At 50.1% G+C, this 20,136-nt stretch overlaps 1 protein-coding gene across 17 annotated transcripts in view; it reads left to right on the plus strand.

Moving 5' to 3' along the window:
- Positions 1-20,136, plus strand: part of PPP2R5C (protein phosphatase 2 regulatory subunit B'gamma) — a 139,577-nt gene that overhangs the window by 56,065 nt on the left and 63,376 nt on the right. The gene's annotated exons all lie outside the window — the stretch shown is intronic.

Genomic DNA, 20,136 nt, shown 5'->3' on the forward strand with positions numbered 1-20,136 from the left:
GCACATCGGGGAGTGTGTTATGATGGGTGTGGTGAGAGAAGCTCCGGGAAAGGGCTTTTGTCAAGTAAGCAGCATCGCTTTGCGGACCAGAAGTCGAGACCATCAGGGAGCTAGGAGTGAGAAGGCTGAGCTGCAGACCGTGGTTGTCACACAGGAAGGGAGGGCCCCGGTTACTCCCACAGTGAACCTCAGAGACGGGCGAGAAGCTGATATCTTTGGTAGGGAAATGCCCGGGTTATCACTGTGTGTGTATGCTGTAAACATATTCCTATTCAAAAAAGTAAAAGGGAGACAAAGCATTAAAGTGGAGGGCATGTGTGGTTACTCATCTTTCCGTGTTCCTGTGCTGTGCTCCTAGCTAACTAGCTAGAACATGGTGCGGGAAGGCCACTGTCACGGACTTGGATTTGAGACGTGACCAGAGGTTCGCTTGGCCAGCCCTGGCCCAGCCCATTTACGTCCACGACCTCATTGTAGAGCCCGGGATGCAAGAAGGCTCTCAGTCACCTCCACTTCCTAACCAGGGCCTAACTCAGACTGTACGGTTCTGGTTGAACTGACCTTTCCCCGTTGCATTTCACTTCGTCGCATGAACCAGTTTTGTTGTATTTCAGGTGTCGTCACGGTGCGGTCAGCCCTCTTCCTTTCTTGCATGTGGGTGGTAAGGCTGTCAAAGCCAGATCTGCTGGAGACCCAAATCGTAGTATTGTCTTCAGCAGAGAGGGTTTTCAGAAATTTCCAGGGCAGGCGGGGGAATTAAAGAAGGAGGTTGGAGAAGATGAGGCTGAATGGCTTTGGGCTTTCTGATGGCACAAGAGGGGCGCCCTCTGCAGAAAACCGAGGGGAGTGTGGCGACCTGGCAGAGGGAGGAAAGGGTCACGGGCGAGAGGGAGCTGACTGGGTGGGTGAGGTGTGGGCAGCCTCCAGGGAGCAGTCCACGGTGGTGACTGTTATCATGATCCCTTAGTTTGGACATGCTTTGCAAACACTTTTCCCCAGTCTCTGGGTTCTCTTTTCACTTTCTTGATGCTATCGTTTGCAGCAGAAGAGTTTTTAATTTGGATGCAATCCAGTTGATCTAATGTGTCTCTTGTTGCTTTTGGTTTTTGGTGTCATTTTTAAGAAATCATTGCCTAATCCAGAGATTTGCTCCTGTGTTTTCCTCAAAAAGTTGTACCACCTTAGTTCTTTCACTTGGTCTTTGATCCACTTTGAGTTAATTTTTGTGCGTGGTGTTAGGTAAGGGGCCACCTTCATTCTCTGGCATGTGGCTATCCAGTTTTCCCAGCGCCATTTATTGAAAGGGCTGTTCTTTCCCCACTGAATGGACTTGGCACGCTTGTGGAAAACCAGTGGACCGTAAGTGTGAGGATTTATTTCTGGACTCTATTCTGTTCCATTGGTCTATATGTCTGTACCAGAGTCTTGATTCCTGTAGCTCTATTGGAAATTTCAAAATCAGGAAATGGAAGTCCTCCAGCTTTGTTCTTTTCCCACACTCTTTTGTATTCAGGGTTCCTTGCATTTCCATGTAGTCCTTAGGGCCAGTTTGTCAGCTCCTCTGGCCTCTCTCAGTAGTCTTGTCAAGGCGAGCGTTGGTTAGGTCAGGACAGTGCACGCCACACTCTGCCTGGAAGCTCCTCTGACTGGGGGGAGAAACCTGCTCTTGTTGGGAGTCTGGGCCATGTCCTGTTCTGGTCTAGTTCAGTTCAGTTGCTCAGTCATGTCCGACTCTTTGCGACCCCATGGACTGCAGCAGGCCAGGCCTCCCTGTCTATCACCAGCTTCCAGAGCCTACTCAAACTCATGTCCAGAGTCCTTGATGCCATCCAGCCATCTCATCCTCTGTCGTCCCCTTCTCCTCCCCTTCAGTCTTTCCCAGCATCAGGCTCTTTTCCAATGAGTCTGTTCTGCTCTAGTAAGAACCCCTAAAATGTTTGAAGTCTTGGGTTTTGTCTCAGAAAGCTATTTGAATTTTGTGTTCTGTGTATGATTATCATAGTTTAATGTAAAGACGTTGGCCACGATTTTAACTGCTTTTTGAGACAGATACTCCAGGAAGCCTGTCGTGTTTATCCTGCGGTCTTGTGCACACATCCCTGCCCCCACGCTGGGTCACATGCCCCAGTTTGAAAGGCCGAGTTGCAGGAAACCTGCCCAGTAGAGCTTTTGTGTTTGTGACGGTGGTTTCTTTGGCTGTCCGCTTCTGAATCGCCTCTGCAGACCCCAGGCTGGCGTCCACCCACCGGGGTGAGGCGGGGCTGCCAGACTGCCAGTGTGTGTCTCCTCGAGGCTGCTGCCCTTTCCTCCTGAGACTTGAGGCAGGTTTAGAACTTGTCGGTCTTGACCATCAAACAGATTGCTACAGGGTGCAATCCATTCCATTCCCTAAGTTATCCTTTCTTGGAAGGTCAAGTTCTCGGCCAGGAGCACTCTCCTTAGTTTATCTAGATTCAGATGTATTGACAGTTGACGGCCCAGAAATTGTCATTTCCAAATGCCTGTGTGCTGCTCTGTGACGAGGCTTTTGCCTGTCCAGGCAGAGATAAAGGTGATGTAGTGTGGAGTTTTCACACAGCTAAATTAATTCAATTTACAGGCCTATCCTTTATTCTGTTGTTCTTTTTTGGTATTAAAATGTCTTTTATGATTTTTTTTAAGAATGTTCCTATTTGTCCGTTAGGGTGGTAAGCCAATGTCAGTCTTTAAGATTCCTTGTGAAATTTTATTGATCTGCGAAATCAAGCTTAAGAACGTCGCTTTAAGCCACAAATCTCCTGTTTATGCCTTGTTTACATTTGGAATTACCACATACTATTTCAGACATTTTATGTAACTTAGAGCCCATTTTTTATTTGCTTTATATTTCCAGAATAGGCAAATCCACGGAGACAGAGGGCAGGTTAGTGGTGGCCAGGGGCTGGGGGAGGGTGTTCTTCTAGGGTGATGAAGAAGTCTTGAAGCCAGAGAGGGGCGATTGCGCAACGCTGGGAATGCACTAAATGCTACTGAACTGTGCGCTTTAAAGTTGTTAATTGTAGGGCATGTGAATTTCTCCTCGTTTTTTTTTTTAAGTCGTTTTATTCAATGTTGTAATTATATATGAGCCGAAAGGTGGGAGGGGGGGTGTGTCAGGGTTACCTGAATCCAGGTGAGCACAGGATGTGTGCTTACAACACGCCGGTATATATTATTAATTTGTGTCTCTAAGCATTATCATTAGAAGCTAACCAGATCAACCGACTTTCTGCTTTGGGACAGCAAGAAAGTTGGTTTTAGGACTCCACTGAAACTCAAAGATATTCTTTAGTCTCACCTCACAATGTACATCATCAGCTTTTCCCAGCCTTTCACCCTGGAAAGTTGAAGTCTTGGACTCGCCATCAGGAGAAATTGGAATAAAGTTTCTTCTGCCGCTCTGTCAGTGGCTCTGTCCCGGCGTTTACTGGGACGCCAGCCACCAGGCTGGAGACGGTCGTGACGTCCTGTCCTGTAACCCTTGAAAGGGGAACGTGAAATTTGTCCTCCTCTGCCCCCAAAAAAGAATGGAGAGGAAAGATCCTATGTCTGTTTTTAAGTGAAGAACCCTTGTTACAAATTCCGAGCACAGCATTGTTGTTGTTAGACTTTCTTTCCTTGCTGCTTCCTGAAGGAAACCCACAGAAAGCCCACCGAGGCGCTGGGTCAGAGCCACACTGGGCTTGGGATTCTGGGGGGGACGGGCACGCTCACCACTGTCCAGGTTCCTTAGTTTCCTGAAGTAACAGTTCCAGATCTCTAGTCAGACAAGTGGATTTTTTTTTTTTTTTTAGGAAGGTGATTTTTCCTCTTAACCTGACTTTATGTTTGTAAGTGTGTTGCGTTCGGGCAGTGTCTAGATGGTCCTCCGTGCCTCGAGCCTGCTCACGGCAGGCAGTCCCAAGCACACGGGCCTTGGCGGGAGGGATTCAGACGTGGCTCCGCGGCAGTCCACCCCCCTGTTGCCCTGCCTCTGCCTTCCAGTCGCGCCTCCTCCCAGGCTGCTGGCAACTCCGTCCCCCTTGTTGTTTCGTGGTTCTCGTCAGCATTGTTTTCTGCTTTGAGGCGTTGAAGTTGTACTGGAAACTGAACACTGGTTTAGCGTCCATAGTGACCAAAAAACAAAAAAAGAGAAAAGTTTCTGAAGTCATTTCTACTTTGTCCTCAGCTGCCACAGCTGATTGGTCCACGTTCTTGTCTGTTAAGAGCCACAACTGAAACAAGGGCACGCAGGGTGCCATCTGAACCTCAGATTCTGTATCATTCCATAAAAAGGAGTTCTGCTTTTGTAAAGAAAACACCTGCTTCGATGAGGCCTGCCGTCGGTGTCCTGACTCGGTGGGAACCTGCAGTGTGAGCCGTCACGGCGCCTCTCCTCTCCCACTCGTTCTCCAAGGCTCAGCTGGCTGCTGTCCACAGGAGGGAAGCAACGTCTTAATCCATTAATTCGGGTCCCTGTCGCCAGTTCACGTTTGTAGCCCCTCTAACATTTTACATCATTGAAACCTTCCATTCTCCCAAGTGGAATCGCAGAGGATTTGTGAGCTATACGCTGCTCCCTCGGATCCTGAGACTAGCGTATCACCCGTAAGGATGATCCACCTCGGAACTGTAAACAGATGCTCAGTTGTGGCTTTGGAGAGTCTGTCCCGATTCAGTCCTGCTTTGTGGCTGACAGCCACTGAAGGTTCGCCCAGACCTGCGTAAATCAGAGCAGCCAGAAATTCACCAGAGCTTCCCGGGGCTCCTGGGCCCAGAAAGGAGCACAGCGCAGGCACTGTGTTGTGCTAGGCATACGTGAAATGGGTATCCTCTAGCAAAGATGTTTGGGTAAAGTTTAGTATAACTCTGTTATGGTATCCAAAGAGACACACGGTTTCTATCAAGTTGGGTCAGATGATAGCCCCTGTGTCAGGCCCTTGAGTTGAAAGGTATGAATTGGGCTTTCAGGTTCAGAAAGCGAGGAACACAGAGATAAGCGGGAGGCCGGCCCTCCGGGAGCCCGTGGGCTGGGGAAGACCAGAAGAGGACCATGTATCTGTGGGGAAGGTCGAGGGGAGCTGCAGGGGGAGAGGATGAAGGGAGGCTCAGTGAGGTTCCCAGGGGGTGCCTGCCCACCAGCTGGACTTGCAGCGGTCGGATGGCGTGGGGTATCCGGCCGAGGGAGCTGCAGGAAGGCGAAGAGGTGCCGGTGTGCCTGTGAGGGGGTACGTGTTGGGCCGGGCCCTGTTGGAGCCTTCTTGTCAACGTGTTCATCCAGCACACGTTTCTGAGCACTTTTGTGTCACACCTGTCACACCAGGTGTGAATGTAAACAGCCCCGGTGCTACACCTGAAGCCCTGCGGTGGGCAGAAGTGGCAGCCGTGCAGGGCGAGCAGCCCACAGGAAGGGGTTTGGTTTTGTTTTGTTTTTCACACGCTGGGATAGCCCAAGGTGCTTCCAGATATGGTTGGCACACGCTGCCGGTGGCAACAAGAGGCAGTATTAAGCACCAAAGCCTTGCTCAGCTTTGGTGATTTGTCTTGTTTTACAACAAATGAAATATGAGCCTTCTTGTTGGTGTTTATGATAGCTTAATGTAGAAAACGTGCTTGCATGCTTACCTAGGACATTTTATTATTTTAGCTACTTCCAAAAAAGAATTCAGTGAGGCCTAAAGTATTAGAATATATACAACAGTGTATTAAAGGAAAAATTGTATTAGAAACCAGTTTGGAGGGTCAGTTCAACCTTTGAATCGAGCTGTTTTAGCACAGTTTCAGAAAAAAAAATATTCATGCTCCTAATGGTCCAGTGGGCGTAGCATCTTTTTAAGCTGACTTCTAATTTATAACACTAAAACAATTGCCAAATGCACAAAAGAAGGTGCTTACCTTCCTGTTTGATTTGTGAGGTGGGACGTGGCCACCTTATTGTATTATATTCCTTAAATAAGTAGAAGAATTTATCTGTTATTTACACTGGTTAAAGCTGAATTTAACTTGTCTGAAGACATTCTTGTTTTGGCAGCAATACTATGATGTAGATTTGAAGGGAAAACCTGAAAGCACTAATTGATTGCCTGGGATTGATAGAGAGATTCTGACACAGGGTTCCTAAATAGTCTTATATTTATAGAACCAGAGACTGGCAGAGGGTCAGCAGAGGCCGAGAGCAATTGTTCCCTCAGTGAGAGAAACAGAATGTACCAGAGGAGTTGAATGATCTTGCTTCTCATTCAGGACTCCAAAGTATGCCCTTTGCTGGGCAGTGAGAGTCAACAAAGAAAAGCATGAACTTGGTGAAAGAAGAGTTTCGTTTTGTTCTTTACACGCTGGGGTAACCCAAGGTGCTTCCAGAAATGGTCGGCACACGCTGCTGGTGGCACGAGAGATGGTTTTGAGTGGTTCAGAATTCAACATTATTTTAAACATTATATGGGCTTCCCTTGGGGCTCAGCCGGTAAAGAATCCGCCTGCAATGCGAGAGGCCTGAGTTCAATCCCTGGGTTGGGAAGATGCCCTGGAGAAGGGAACAGCTGCCCACTCCAGTATTCTGGCCTAGAGAACCCCATGGACGGTATAGTCCATGGGATCACGAAGAGTCGGACACGACTGACCAAACACGACTTTCACTTTAAACATTGTATATTGATGAATATAGAAGTATGTAATTAGCGTGTCAAGTCCACAATTTCTTAGATTGTTGTTGCTTAGGACAAGGCCTAGTAAAAAGTATGTCCACTTGAATGAAAACACCAGGTAAGCAGTAGCACAACTGTGCACAGATGTGGCCGAAATTGAGGTGTTTGGGGATGCCTGAAGCACGGGAACCCTGGGATAGGCCCGCTGAGTTCAGCCCAAAAAGACTGTTCCAAAGAGCCCCGCAGCCTCCTGTCTGCTTCCAAGCACAGGAGCCCCGGTGGCGCTGGACTTGGAGACCGAGGGGTCTGGGTCCCAGTAGCCCTCAGGGGAGAGCCGGGCTCACGGCCGTCCGGCCACTTGCGGCCACACTCTGGCCTCCCGTGCTGTCTTCCTCCCCCTTGTCACCTCACCCTAAGCACCCCTTCGCGCCCTCTTTCACTGGGTGACTTCTCTGTGTCTGTCTATGCTTGGCGGTGTAGCTCGAGTGAGTCACTTAACCTGCTGAGGAACTGTCTGCTCATCTGTACGTTGGGAATGATAACCCTCTCTCTCAAGGAGTCGCTGTGGGTTCTACTTCCAGTGTGACGAGGGCGTGAGCCCCAGCACAGAGTGTGGACGTGCTAAAACCAGGCATGTCAGCAGCCACTGCGATCACATCTGCCCGGTTCTTCCCTCATTTCCAAATTCAGACCCCCAGCTAGTGAAAGCGGAGTACCGCTACTTCAGCTTTCAGGAGAGAAGGTTTGGCTTGGCCAGAACCTCGCGCTGGGCTCCCGTCTGCTCTCGGCCCAGGCTGCAGGTGAGCAGGGGATGGGCGTGAGGGAAACCCGCCACCCGGGTCTGCCCCTCGGGCCCACCCTGGGACTGCTCTGGCGTCCTCAGTGGCCTGAGAGGCGCTCAGGCCCGCTGATGCCTGGGGGTCCCGGCCAGCCTGTCATGACCAGAGCAGATGTTTTAAGACGGGGTTGCTTGGGGTCAGCGGGGAGATCCCTCAACTCTCAAAGTCAGGCACAAACTGTCACAGGATCGGAAAGTTGCCTACGACCACTAATCGTGTGGTGTTTTGGTTCTTTCTTTAGACACCACCGCCATGGGTAACTGGTCCTGATTTTGCCTTCCCTTCTGGCCGTGATCGTCTTGCCCAAGAGACTCCTCCCCGGCTTTTGTTCATTGGTTTTCTTTTGAGAGGGCGCCGCGTGGTGGAGTTAGAGGCCCTGGGTTTGAGTTCCGTCTCTCCTGGCCAGCCATCAGGGCGAGTGACTGTGCCGAACGAGATTTCTCATCAGCCTGCCCTGGGAGCGGGCAGCGTGGTGTGTATCAGCACACTGCCGGGGTCCCGAGAGCGTGGGGAATACGTCTTACGTTTTCTCTCGAATGTGCCTCAGAGCGCTTTGGTTGGGGCTTCCCTCCTTCACTGAATCCCAAGTGGTCCGTTCCTCCGACCGACCAAGTCTGGCGCGGCCCTGACAGTTCTGTCACAGACCAAGGGTCACCTCGTGAGTCTGGCCGGAGCGCAGGGTGGCTGACATGCCCCTCGAAGCCTGTCTCCGGGAACGGAGAGCCCTGTCTGCGTCCAACCCGCCTCGTCTTCTGCACTGAGGCCATGGAGGTTGGGTGCGAGGTTAGAGGCGGGGACAGTGAGACCAAGGCCAGTTTCAGGAGGAAGTAGTCTTTTCAATCTAGGCCAAAAATAGTCTTTTCAGAAAAAGAGGAAGAAAAAGTGTGACATTAAGTGATCCCTTGGTTAACATCTAAGTGTGGCTGTTGACACCTCACAGGTCACCAGTAATTGGCCTGAGTAAGCATTTCCCTCTCAAGGTCAGGGGGTGATTCCAGGGGAAATTCTCTTCCCACACCCAGCGTCTAGTAGGTAAAACCTCAGCATCGTTACCAGTCCTGACATCCAAGTCTCTTAAACCACGAGGTCATGTGATGCTTGCTTGATGTCTGAGGGCTGTCAAGTTGCTTGGGGGCGTTTGTAGAAAGGGTTTACATGGTAAGATACCAGTTTGGTCTTATCGGTAATCTGATTGGAGACTAGAGCAGTGACTCTTTCTTATAACCTGGGAGGAATCAGAAATCAACCCTCTAATTGACTATGACTACCCTCTCCTCTCCCAAGATGACTCTTCTGAAAACCTACAAGAAAAAGTCCTCGAATTTTGGAAAATCACTTCCTTAAATACAGCTCACTAGTGAGCATGTGATGATTTAAAAAAAACCCTCCGAGGAAGGTTAGAAGGTCTGGCAGGGCCTTCTATTCTGCTTCCCTTTCTTCGCAGTTTCCTGGAGAAGCCGCTTCCTTTAGGGGTCTGTTCACAGCACGCTCACAGCGAGGGGCGGAGGCACCTCTGTCTCTAGTCTCTGATGGTGGCCCGGGACCCTGCGGCTGAGGCAGCAGCCATCTGAGGCAGCCTGTCTGGCAGACGCTGGAACGGCGATGTTCTGCGGGGAGAAGAGAGTTGTGGGGTTGGGGTGCCTGAGAGGCGGGCCTGGGCGGAGAGCTGGTGGGGGAGGTCCCACCTCGGAGCTGAGGTGCTGTGTGTCCTCCATGCGCCAGCATGGGGCACGTTTCGCAGTCCACTGAGCATCTGAGAGAGTCAGTAGAAGGAAAAGTGGACAGCTTGGATCTTTAGTTGGCTGGTGGTGGTATTAGATGAGAGCCTGGGACTTCAGGCAAAATCCCAGACATCTGATGGTCTGTTGAAAAGGTTCCTTTGTCCGGGCCGTTCTCTCATCTAGGATACGAGCTAACGGGGAACTTGGCCCATGTCAGAGTTACTTATATTAGACAGACACTGCTGCTTTTAATTCACAGATTTTTTTTTTTTGAGGCAATTTTAAGATTCTAGAAATAATAATTTTGTTAACGTTTTGTTAAGGTTTACAGAGACTGGGGGACAGTCACAGTCTTTATCTTGACCAGGAGCAGCAAGGCCACACTTCTTTCCCATAAGAAGCGGGCAGCACGTGGAGACCAGCCTGGGAGGTTTGAAAGGGCTCCTGGCCAGTGGATGGTACCAGAGTGGCTAGAGCTGTCCCCTGCAGAGGCTCTGAAGTCACACTGCCTAGACTCGATGCCAGCCCTGTCACTTCTGAGCTTTGTCACCTTAACCTCTGTGTGGATCTGTTTCTTTGTGTAACTCGATTCCTGGGCTTAGAAGAGTTAATGCCTGGCACATAGTAAGTACTCAAGGATGGTGAGCTATTAGAAGTCTTTAAAAGAGATAAAAGTGAAGATGTCCTTGCTATTCAGTCACTCGGTGGAATAGCAACTTTGTGACCCTGCAGACTGTAGCACACCAGGCTCCGCTGTCCTTCACTATCTCCCAGAGTTTGCTCAAATTCATGTCTATTGAGTCGATGATGCTAACTGTCTCATCCTCTGCCGCCCCCTTCTCCTTCTGCCCTCGGTCTTTCCCAGAATTAGAGTCTTTTCCAATGAGTCAGCTCTTTGCCTCAGATGCCGAAGTATTGGAGCTTCAGCTTCAGCAGCAGTCCTTGCAACGAATATTCAGCGTTGATCTCCTTTAGGATGGACTGGTTCGATCTCCTTGCTGTCCAGGGGGCTCTGAAGAGTCTTCTCCAGCACCAGAGTTCGAAAGCATCAATTCTTTGGCACTCAGCCTTCCTATGGTCCAGCTCTCACATCCGTACATGACTCCTGGGAAAACCATAGCTTTGACTGCATGCACTGTTGTTGACAAAGTGATGTCTCTGCTTTTTAATATGCTGTCTAGTTTTCTCATCTGATTTCATGGCTGCAGTCACTATCCGCAGTGGTTTTAGAGCCCAGGAAGAGGAAATCTGTCTCTGCTTTCCCCTTTTCCCCTTCTATTTGCCATGAAGTAATGGGGCTGGACGCCATGACCTTAATATTTTTAGTATTTAGTTTTAAGCCAGCTCTTTAACTCTGCAGCCATGAAACCAGAAGACGACTGCTTCTTGGCAGGAAAGCTATGACAAACCGAGACTGTGTGCTGAAAAGCAGAGACGTCACTCTGCCGACAAAGGTCCGTTCAGTCAAGGCTGTGAGGCTGTGGTCTTCCCAGTCACGTATGGTTGTGAACACCAGAGTGTAAAGAAGGCAGAACGCCAGAGAATTGATGCCTTTGAACTGTGGTGCTGGAGGAGACTCCTGGGAGTCCCTTGGACAGCACAGAGATCAAATCAGTCAATCTTAAGGGAGATCAACCCTGAATACGCATCGGAAGGACTGATGCTGCAGCTGAAGCTCCAGCATTTTGGTCATCTGATGCGAACAGCTCACTCATTGGAAAAGTCCCTGATGCTGGGAAAGTTTGAGGGCAGAAGGAGAAGAGGGCGTCAGAGGATGAGATAGATGGCTGGCTGGCATCACTGATGCAACGGACGTGAACTTGGGCCAACTTCGGGAGATGGTGAGGGACAGGGAGGCCTAGCATGCTGCCGTCCATTGAGTCACAAACAGTCAGAAAAAGCTGGGTGGCTGAACAACTACTACTGCTAGTTTTCCTTCCAAGGAGCAAACATCTTAATCTCACGGCTGCAGTCACGGTCCATAGTGACTTTAGAGCCCAAGAAAATAAAAGCTGTCACTCCTCCCACTTTTTCACCTTCTATTTGCCATGAAGTGATGGGACTGTATGCCATGATGTTAGTGTTTTCAATGTTGGGTTTTAAGCCAGCCTTTTCACTGTCTTCTTTCACCTTCATCAAGAAGCTCTTTAGTCCCTCTTTGTTAATATTTCTCCTGGCAATCTAGATACCAGCTTATGATTTATTCAGCCTGGCATTTAGTATGGTGTACTCTGCATAGAAGTTAAATAAGCAAGTAAACAATATACAGACTTGTCATACTCCTTTCCCAAGTTTGAACCAGTCCATTGTTCCTTATCTTGTTCTAACTGTTGCTTCTTGACCTGCCTACAGGTTTCTCAGGAGACAGGTAAGATGTTCTGTTATTCCCATCTCTTTTCAGAATTTTCCACAGTTTGTTGTGATCCACACAGTCAAAGGATTTAGTGTAGTCAGTGAAGCAGAAGTACATGTTTCTCTGGAGTTCTCTTGCTTTCTCTATGATCCAACGAATGTTGGCAGTTTGATCTCTGGTTCCTCTGCCTTTTCTAAACCCAGCTTGTACATCTAGGAGTTCTCAGTTGTGTACTGCTGAGGTCTAGCTTGAAGAATTTTGAGCATCACTTTGTTAGCGTGTGAGATGAGTACATTTGTGCGGTAGTTTGAACATTCTTTGGCATTTCCTTCTTTGGGACTAGAATGAAAACTGACCTTTTCCAGTCCTGTAGCCACTGCTGAGTTTTCCAAATTGGCTGGCATACTGAATGCAGCACTTTAACAGCATCATCTGTTAGAATTTGAAATAGCTCAGCTGGAATTCCATCACCTCCACTAGCTTTGTTCGTAGTGACGCTTCCTAAGGACCGCTTGACTTTACACTCCAGGATGTGAAGTGTGGAAGTGTGGAAAACTAGCAAAAGAAAATACGATAGGAAGCTAAATTTTCAAAATTGTTTAAGGAAAGTCTTCAGTCCTCAAGCAAAAATAAATAAGATTGGACCTCCAGCAAAAAAAAAAAAAGAATAAAATCTGAAATGTTCTATACAGTTGAGGCGAGGAAGCTGGACGGAGTTTCAGCTGAGCTGCAGGCAGAGAGCTGGGGCTGGAAGTCCCCCGACCTGCCAGCAGAGAGAGTGAGTGAGTGAAGTCGCTCAGTTGTGTCCGACTCTTTGCGACCCCATGGACTGTAGCCTACAAGGCTCCTCTGCCCATGGAATTTTGCAGGCAAGAGTACTGGAGTGGGTTGCCATTTCCTTCTCCAGGGGATCTTCCCAGACCAAGGATCGAGCCTGGATCTCCTGCATTGCAGGCAGATGCTTTACTGTCTGAGCCACTAGGCCGCTGGACCTGACGACAGCCACAGGCGAGGGCTTCCCTTCTGTGCCCTGACCTGCCAGCCTGAGACTAGAGTCGCTGCTTCTCGGATCACACACCCATTCACAGCCAGTTTTAGCATTGCTGTAAGCAAGTTGTTCTGTTATTTCGGAGAGTTATGTTTCAAAGATTTTATCTCAAGGGTTTGAAGATAGTTCTTTTTCAAAATGCTATTTAAACTGAGTAAATTGATTTAAATATATTATTTCAACGTTAAACGTCTGGCTGGGGTAATTCATGTTGACTGGTGGTCGGCCGTGTGCAGAAAGATTTCGCATCTAGGTTCAAGCCCTTGGTTTTGTGTATGTCCCTCCCTGTGGTACCCATGTAGGAGTTACTGTTTCTAGAGACCTGTTGTAGTCTCATCTCCCCACTCTGGAAACTGCTGCCGATACCCCAGTCTCTGAGAGCAGCAGTCTCCTACAGTCTCGTCGAGCCAGAAAGAACCTTAGTTTTTAGATGCAGAAACCGCGGCCCAGAAACATCGAGCAACTGGCCACTGCAGGGCACGGTGGTGTCTCCTGCCGACCTGGTCTGCCTCTGCGTTCCAGTTCATCTTGTCTCCTCACCCGGGTAAGCTTCAGGCAGCAGGCTCACACCCCAGAAAACCAGCTCCACCATCCTCCCTTATAAACCTTTCGAGTTTCAGGGATCTTTTCCCATCCAAATCCAGTTACCCCACAAATTGATAGTCCAAAACATCCATGAACTCATCAGAGAGATGGGCTCCTCCATGACCCAGCGGGCACACGGCTCATAATTGGATTTGGGGTCCATCCAGCCCCTCTCGGCCAGCAGTTACGCAGCCGCCTTCGCGCCGCACTGTTCCAGGGACCGGGGCAGCCGAGCGCGGCCGCGGCGCCCTGCTCGCCAGAGCACCCACGTAATTGTGTTATGCACGACCAGACACCAACAGCCTGAGAGTTGGCCTTTGTTAGGTGCCGGGCTCGCTGCTGAGTGCAGGGCATCGGCGGCCTGCTCGGAAGTGCCTGGAGAGGATGAAAAACGTTGCTTCCGTAGCAGACATTTTCTGAGGATAGGAACATAAACAGGATGGAGTAATAGAAGCTAACAAGCCACTGCATCTGATTAATGGGAGACAGAAGCAAGCACCCTGTATTGAGGGCATGGTCTGTTTCAGACATCACTGCAGCACATCTCATCTGTTCACAGCCCCCCACTTCCCACTGCTTAGTTACCCCCCATTTCCCAGTTGAGGAAACTGAGGCCCACAGGGGTCCAGCCTCCTGCCCAAAGTCACTAAGTTAGTAACAGGCGGTGCTGAAATTCCACCCCACGTATCCTCCCTTTCCACCTTGGTTCTCAGCATGCCTCATCCTCCCCGTGAGGCTGTGCCCGTCCTGTCCCCAGACACGGAGATCGCAGCTGCCTGCTCGATTCGGGCTCCTCCTGTGGCCCTTGGCACCGCCTGCAGCTCTGCCCCTCGCCGTGCCCACGGGCGGGGCGGGCTCCTCTTCCTGGGTCCAGGAACAGCTCATGTGGGAGCCAGGCAGAGCCCCCATCAGACCGGCTGGCTCTCCCTGTCACCAGGCCCCGCACGTCAAGCAAACGGGGACCAAGTAGAAGCATCGTCTCAGTCTGCCCTGCAGCTTGGGGTCAACTGGTAGTAAAGGAGCGGCTGAGTGTCTTTCAGCACACGCCAGACACAGAGTGTTTCCTGTGTCAGCTGATGGTAAGAACGCCGGCGATTGCGTTGGCCTGTTTTTCTCCAAGCCAAGTGACCCTCTGGCCAGCCCCGTGGACGACGCATCTCATGTGTCAGGGTTTAGTCTGCGGTGGCCACCCTGCACAGGGGTGTCGGAACACTGCCCACAAGCACCCTTGGTTTTGTCCTTGTCCCGCCGCTGTGGCGCATTGGTCTGATGCCTGTTATTTGCTGGGGGCACAGCAGCTGTGCCCCTCTTCACCTCCATGGTCCTCCCCAGTTGAGGCCAAGTTCAGTGTGGGATGTCGGGAAGCCCCTGGGGACGGCTTCAGCTCTGTGTCCCTCGAGGGGCGTGGACACCCCCCCGACCTTCAGAGTGGATGTGCTGAGCCTCGGAGATGGGGGGCTGTCCTCCGTCTTATCTGCTGGCATCCTTACCAGGACCAGACTCTGGACAGGGAGTAGTTGACAGGTTGTGAGCTGAAGACCGGAACCCAGCATAGGTAAATATTAGTGCTGATTAGTTAATACTAGACCGCGAGGGACAGGGCGGTGGGCACGGGAGATGAGGCTGGCAGCTCCCGTGAGGGCTCAGAGAGGTCTCGCACCACCTCCATCACCTTCCCCTGCCAGGGGAGGGTGACCCACAGTGTGCACGTGGCCCCCGATGTCCTGGTCCCCGATGTCCTGGCCCCTGATGTCCTGGCCCCGATGTCCTGGCGCCTGTACGGCTTCCGGGCCCCGACTCCCGGGGCACACAGTCCCTCGGGGTTGATTGGACCATGTCCTTCACTGGTCCTTCGTGCCTCAGCCTTGGCCATATGTGCCTGAAGAGCCCCCAGTACATCTTAAAAGAGCTTGTGTCCAGAAAGAATCACTCATCTATCTGAGACACAGAGAATGGGGGTAGAGAATGTGAATAAAAACTGAAAAACCTCTGTTATTTTTTTAGTATATCTTTCTCACAACTCCACACGGTTCTGTCCACTGGTAAAGATATGAGAAGTTCTGCAGCCTTCGTTTGGCCGTCTCTTATTTGTCAAATGTAATAAACGCGGTTTCTTTTCCTGAAGTGATAACCTGTCCTTGTGCCTTAGATAAGAGCTGCTGTGTTGCTGGCGCTGTTGGTAGCCAGGTGCAGTGGTATTGTATAATATTTCATCAGAAACGCCAGCCTCAGTGAGGGAGGAAGTAGCGTGACCAGAGATGTTGGGCATTTACTAATTTGTACTCATGGTGAGTGTCTTATTTGTTCCCCGACGAGGCGTTCTAGAGCTAAGTCCTTAAGCAGGAAAGAAAGCCTTTGTCAACAAATTTGGGGCCGAGTTTCTTTATTCCTAGGCGTTTGACTTAATCTTTCACTGTCAAAAGAGCGGAGGCTATAATTCAGCCCACATCTGTTGACTTCCTCTTACGCATCGCCTGCGCCAGGAGGTGCAGACACATTCCTAAATGCCCCTGTGTGTCCACTGGAGGTTTTCCAGGCTTCGAATCCTTTCGTGACTTCGCCGTGTTCTTTGCAGCAGGGTCTAGGCTGGGAATCAGTTTGTTTCTCCATGTGATGTCCTCCCCTGAGTTCACTTGCCTTGACGAAGAGCTTTTCCGAGGAAACCAGTCTCTGCTGGCCGTTGTCTCACCTCAGTCTGACCCTCCTTCAGCCTCTGCCCGCCCCGCCCGCCTCCCTGGCAAAGCTGCCAGTTGCCAGGGTGCAGGGCACGGGGATGAACTAGACCTTGGCTTCAGATGATGCTTTCTGAAATGAGAATAACTGCCTTATAAGTTTACACTGTAGTCTCATGAGAAAGGGGTGGTGGGCTGGGGGTCAGTGGTGGAAGGTCAGTGAGGAAGAGGAATGGGACCTGCTTTGTGTGTGAATACAAACAAGACTGAAGAACTGCAGGAAAACCAGAGGGGAAGAAGGGTCTCCAAGGCTGGAACGAGGCACGCATGGGTTGGCAAGGAAACCAGTCAGATGTCGGATTTACACGAGGTGCGCTTGTCCTGAGCCAGCTTCCAGCCTCGACTCAGCCCCGGGGAGCAGGTCTTTTCCTGTGGGAGGGAGGAGGTGAGCTTCACGCGCGTGTGCAGCTCAGCTGATAAACTACAGAATTGGAGTTTGCAAAGGGAGCGTTCATAATGGATTTCGAGCCTTAGTTACCACCAGCGAAACGTGTTTAAAGTGAGAGTGGTGATGTAGAAGCTGTTGGCATACTTGCATCACCAGACTGACATCCAGGTTATAGAGCAGGCGGGGTTTCCACTTTGCGGCGCCCGGAACGCCACCCAGAAGGACCGGAGAAGGGCGGCTCTGCACAGCGAGGCAGGATGCAGGGCCAACCGTCCGCCGCTGGTTCTCCCCGAGCAGCAGGTAGACCGCGCCTGGCGCTCTGGCCCCTTCACATCAGCAGCAGGTTACTAGCTCCTTGTGTAGGCGGTACAGACAGAGAGTGTGACGCGGAGAGCCTGTGGGCTGTATTTGTATGAAATATCTGACCCCTCAGCTCAGTGTGTGTGGTGAAGTCCCATCAGATCTAAGACGCTGTTGATTGTAAGTCCAACCTTGTTTCAAGGACCACCGAGAAAGAAAGAGAACATAGAAAGGGAAAGAGAAGCTTGGTCTGTTCGGTGTTGACGTGGACCGTGTACGCATTAGAATAGGTGAACTGTGACCCTTGCGCTGTGACGCTGAGAAAGACTTACAAGGTTGATGATGGTTTTTAACTTCATCAGCCAAGTGAGGAACCGCTGGAGAGGGAGGGTTCGCTCAACTTTAAAATTACGTAGGCACCACGGATCCGGGTAGAATTGGTCTCATCGCATCGTCTATAGAGAAGTGAGAGTTTCATTCAGCGTATTTTTCAGGCTCTCAAGTTGCAGAAGTTTGGATTTGTGGAGTTAGAGATAATTATTACCAAAAATGACCCCTGCCCGGCCAGCGCCCTACGGAGCCGTGCCGGGAGTCACGATTGCCTCGTGAGAAGACTGAGAAGTCAGCTCGTAGACGCTGCTTTCTCCCTCCTGTAGATCCCCTGCTTCTGGCATCTCCACTCCAGTGCCCTGTGCCACTTCGGAAGAGATCTTGCTTCCAGGTCGCGTTTGTGTCGGTCGTCTACTTAAAAGCCCTCTCTGACTCAAATCTGTCTACTCGCAGTACTTCTCAGGTTTTCCTGTCAAAATGCAAACCTCTGAGAATTTAGAGTGCCGAAATGCCTCACACGAGCAGCTTCTTTGAGGAACTTGTCATCAGTTTTATATGGACTTTGCATTCTGCTCTGATACCCGTGTCATTATTTTAATATAAGTGTGATTTAAATTATGACGCTGCTCAGTTAAATCACCCTTATTTGTTTCCTTCAGATCAACTTTTTCAAATTCAACAGATTATTTGAGGTTCTGCTGTGTGCTTGGCCAGTTCTGGATACTAAGGATTAAGTAGTGAGCAAGACAGGAGTTTCTCCTCTATGAAAATGTATGGCTAAAGATCCACTGTGACTAATTTAGGTTTATAAAATGTAATCTGTTGCCTTCAGGTAAGGTTCTGTCTTTTTGAGCTCAGATTTGAGAGGTGGGCAGGTGGTGCTAGAGGTAAAGAACCCACCTGCCAAGGCAGGAGGTGTAAGAGACTCGGGTTCGATCCCTGGGTCCAGAAGATCCCCTGGAGGAGGGCGTGGCAACCTACCGTAGGATCCTTGCCTGGAGAATCCCACGGACAGAGGAGCCTGGTGGGCTACGGTCCATGGGGTGGCGAAGAGTCAGACACGACCAGAACAACTTGCATAGCACAGCACCTGTGGATCGTTTTCCCAGCTGAGTGGGGCCCAGCCCCTCTACAGCGAGCCTTCGCCTCCTGGAGCTGACGTGGGTCCTGCCCTCCCTCCAAGGCAAAGTTCAAGTGCGCCTCAGGAACCCTTCCCTGCACCACACTCCCCACCCCCAGGCCCTGTCCTGCCTCACGCATCATTGCAGTTCTCACACCTTTTAGTTGTTGCTTTCTTTTAGATCAAGTAGCATGCTTTAATTTATCTCTGTTGTCGTGCCTGGTACTGTGCCTGGTGTGTGTATGCTGGATACACTCTTAAATCAGTTCCTTGTGATACAGGCTCGATGTGTTCAAGGCTGGGGCCTGCTCTGCTCTGCTTTATACCAGATGCATTAGATCTGATGAACAAGTCGTACCGCCGTTTTTACATTGTGCATCTGAAGTCATAATTGTTGATCCTTTCTTTGAGAGGAATAGGGAGACACTTTATTTATAGTTAGAAAAAATTAGAGGTCATTAAGATTTCATCTTGATTGGGAATTTTTTTCAAAATTTATTAAGAAAAAAAACTCACACACACACTCATATCCAGAGCTTAAATTCTTCAACGGAAATGCCTGGAGGGACCTTAGAAAATGTGCTGGGATTGTCTGTGTGTGTGTCCATCGAGGTTAGTTTGGAGATCGTCAGTGCTCGTACCTCTAAAGCTGTTGTGTAGGAGACGCCTGTGTAGACCAGTGTGTGGAGTGTGTGCTGGGCGGCTCTGGGGGCCCCAGGCTCTTGCCTTTGGGAGGAGGGTCGGAGGCAGCAGACGGGCGTGGAGGAAAGGGGCTCACGGCTCGCTGTGTGCTCCTGAGGGTTCTTGAGGGCGTTTTTTGCCATGTGCGTGTACTCTGTAACCTTTGCAGTTTGTAATGTAACTCACAAGACTTGTGCACAACAAACGCAGCGTGTGAAGGATCATTGCAAAGCAGGTCTTCCTGTAACCAGCACCCCCACCAGTCACCCCCACAACTCCCTGAAGGTCACACGCAGGTCTTGGGGCGCCTGTTTCTAGCCTCCGTATGAATGGAATCACACTGAGTAAGTCCTTTTCATCTTGCCTCTCTCCCTCAGTCTGATTTTGTAGGGTACATCTGTGTTGTGTGGCCGTATTTCATTCATCGCCACAGCTTCAGACAGAATATTATGTAACGCCCACTGCTGGTGCACATTGGATTGTTTCTGGTTCAAGCTGTTAGTGCTGCTGTGGACATTCTTTGACACATGTTGTGGTGCATGTGTGCCTGAATTCCATTAGGTTTATATAAACATACACACACGCACGCGCACACACACACACACACACACGTGTATTTAGTGAAGTGAAAGTGAAGTCGCTCAGTCATGTCTGACTCTTTGCGACCCCATGGACTATAGCCCAACAGGCTCCACTGCCCATGGGATTCTCCAGGCAAGAGTACTGGAGTGGGTTGCTATTTCCTTCTCCAGGGGATCTTCCCAACCCAGGGATCGAACCCAGGTCTCCTGCATTGCAGGCAGACGCTTTTCCGTCTGAGCTACTAGGGAAGCCCATGTTTTATATGTATTTAAAATATGTATTTTAAATATATGTATTTAAAACATATATAATTCCCAGCAGTGCATCCCAGCTCGCAAGCACATTTGTCCGCCTCTGTCCTTGGTGACGCGGGGCCCTGCAGCCCTGCCCAGCAGCCCTGCCCAGCCCAACACGGCTGCTCCCAGCACTGGGTGTCTTCAGACTGTCCGCCAGTCTACGGTGTGTCTCGTGGTATCTCACTGTGGTTTTCATTTGCATTCCTCGAGTCGGACATGACTGAAGCGACTTAGCAGCAGCAGCAGCAGCAGCAGCCACTAGTGAGTGGCAGTTGGTTAGCCTTTGGGGCATATTCATGAAGTACCCGGTTAAGACTTTTGCCTCGTTTTCTATTGGTACTCTGCGTATTTCTTACTGACTTATTGGAAATGCTTACATGTTCCAGACGTTAATTCATTGGCTATATGTTTTCAAATAGTTCTCTTACTGTGGCATGTCTTTTCATTCTTCGTGGTATCTTGATGAAGAAAAAGGGTTGAGTTTTATATAGTTCATCACATTGGCCTTTTAATGATTGCA

Source organism: Ovis aries, chromosome 18 (genome assembly GCF_016772045.2).
Source record: "Ovis aries strain OAR_USU_Benz2616 breed Rambouillet chromosome 18, ARS-UI_Ramb_v3.0, whole genome shotgun sequence".
NCBI classification, from domain to species: Eukaryota; Metazoa; Chordata; class Mammalia; order Artiodactyla; family Bovidae; genus Ovis; species Ovis aries.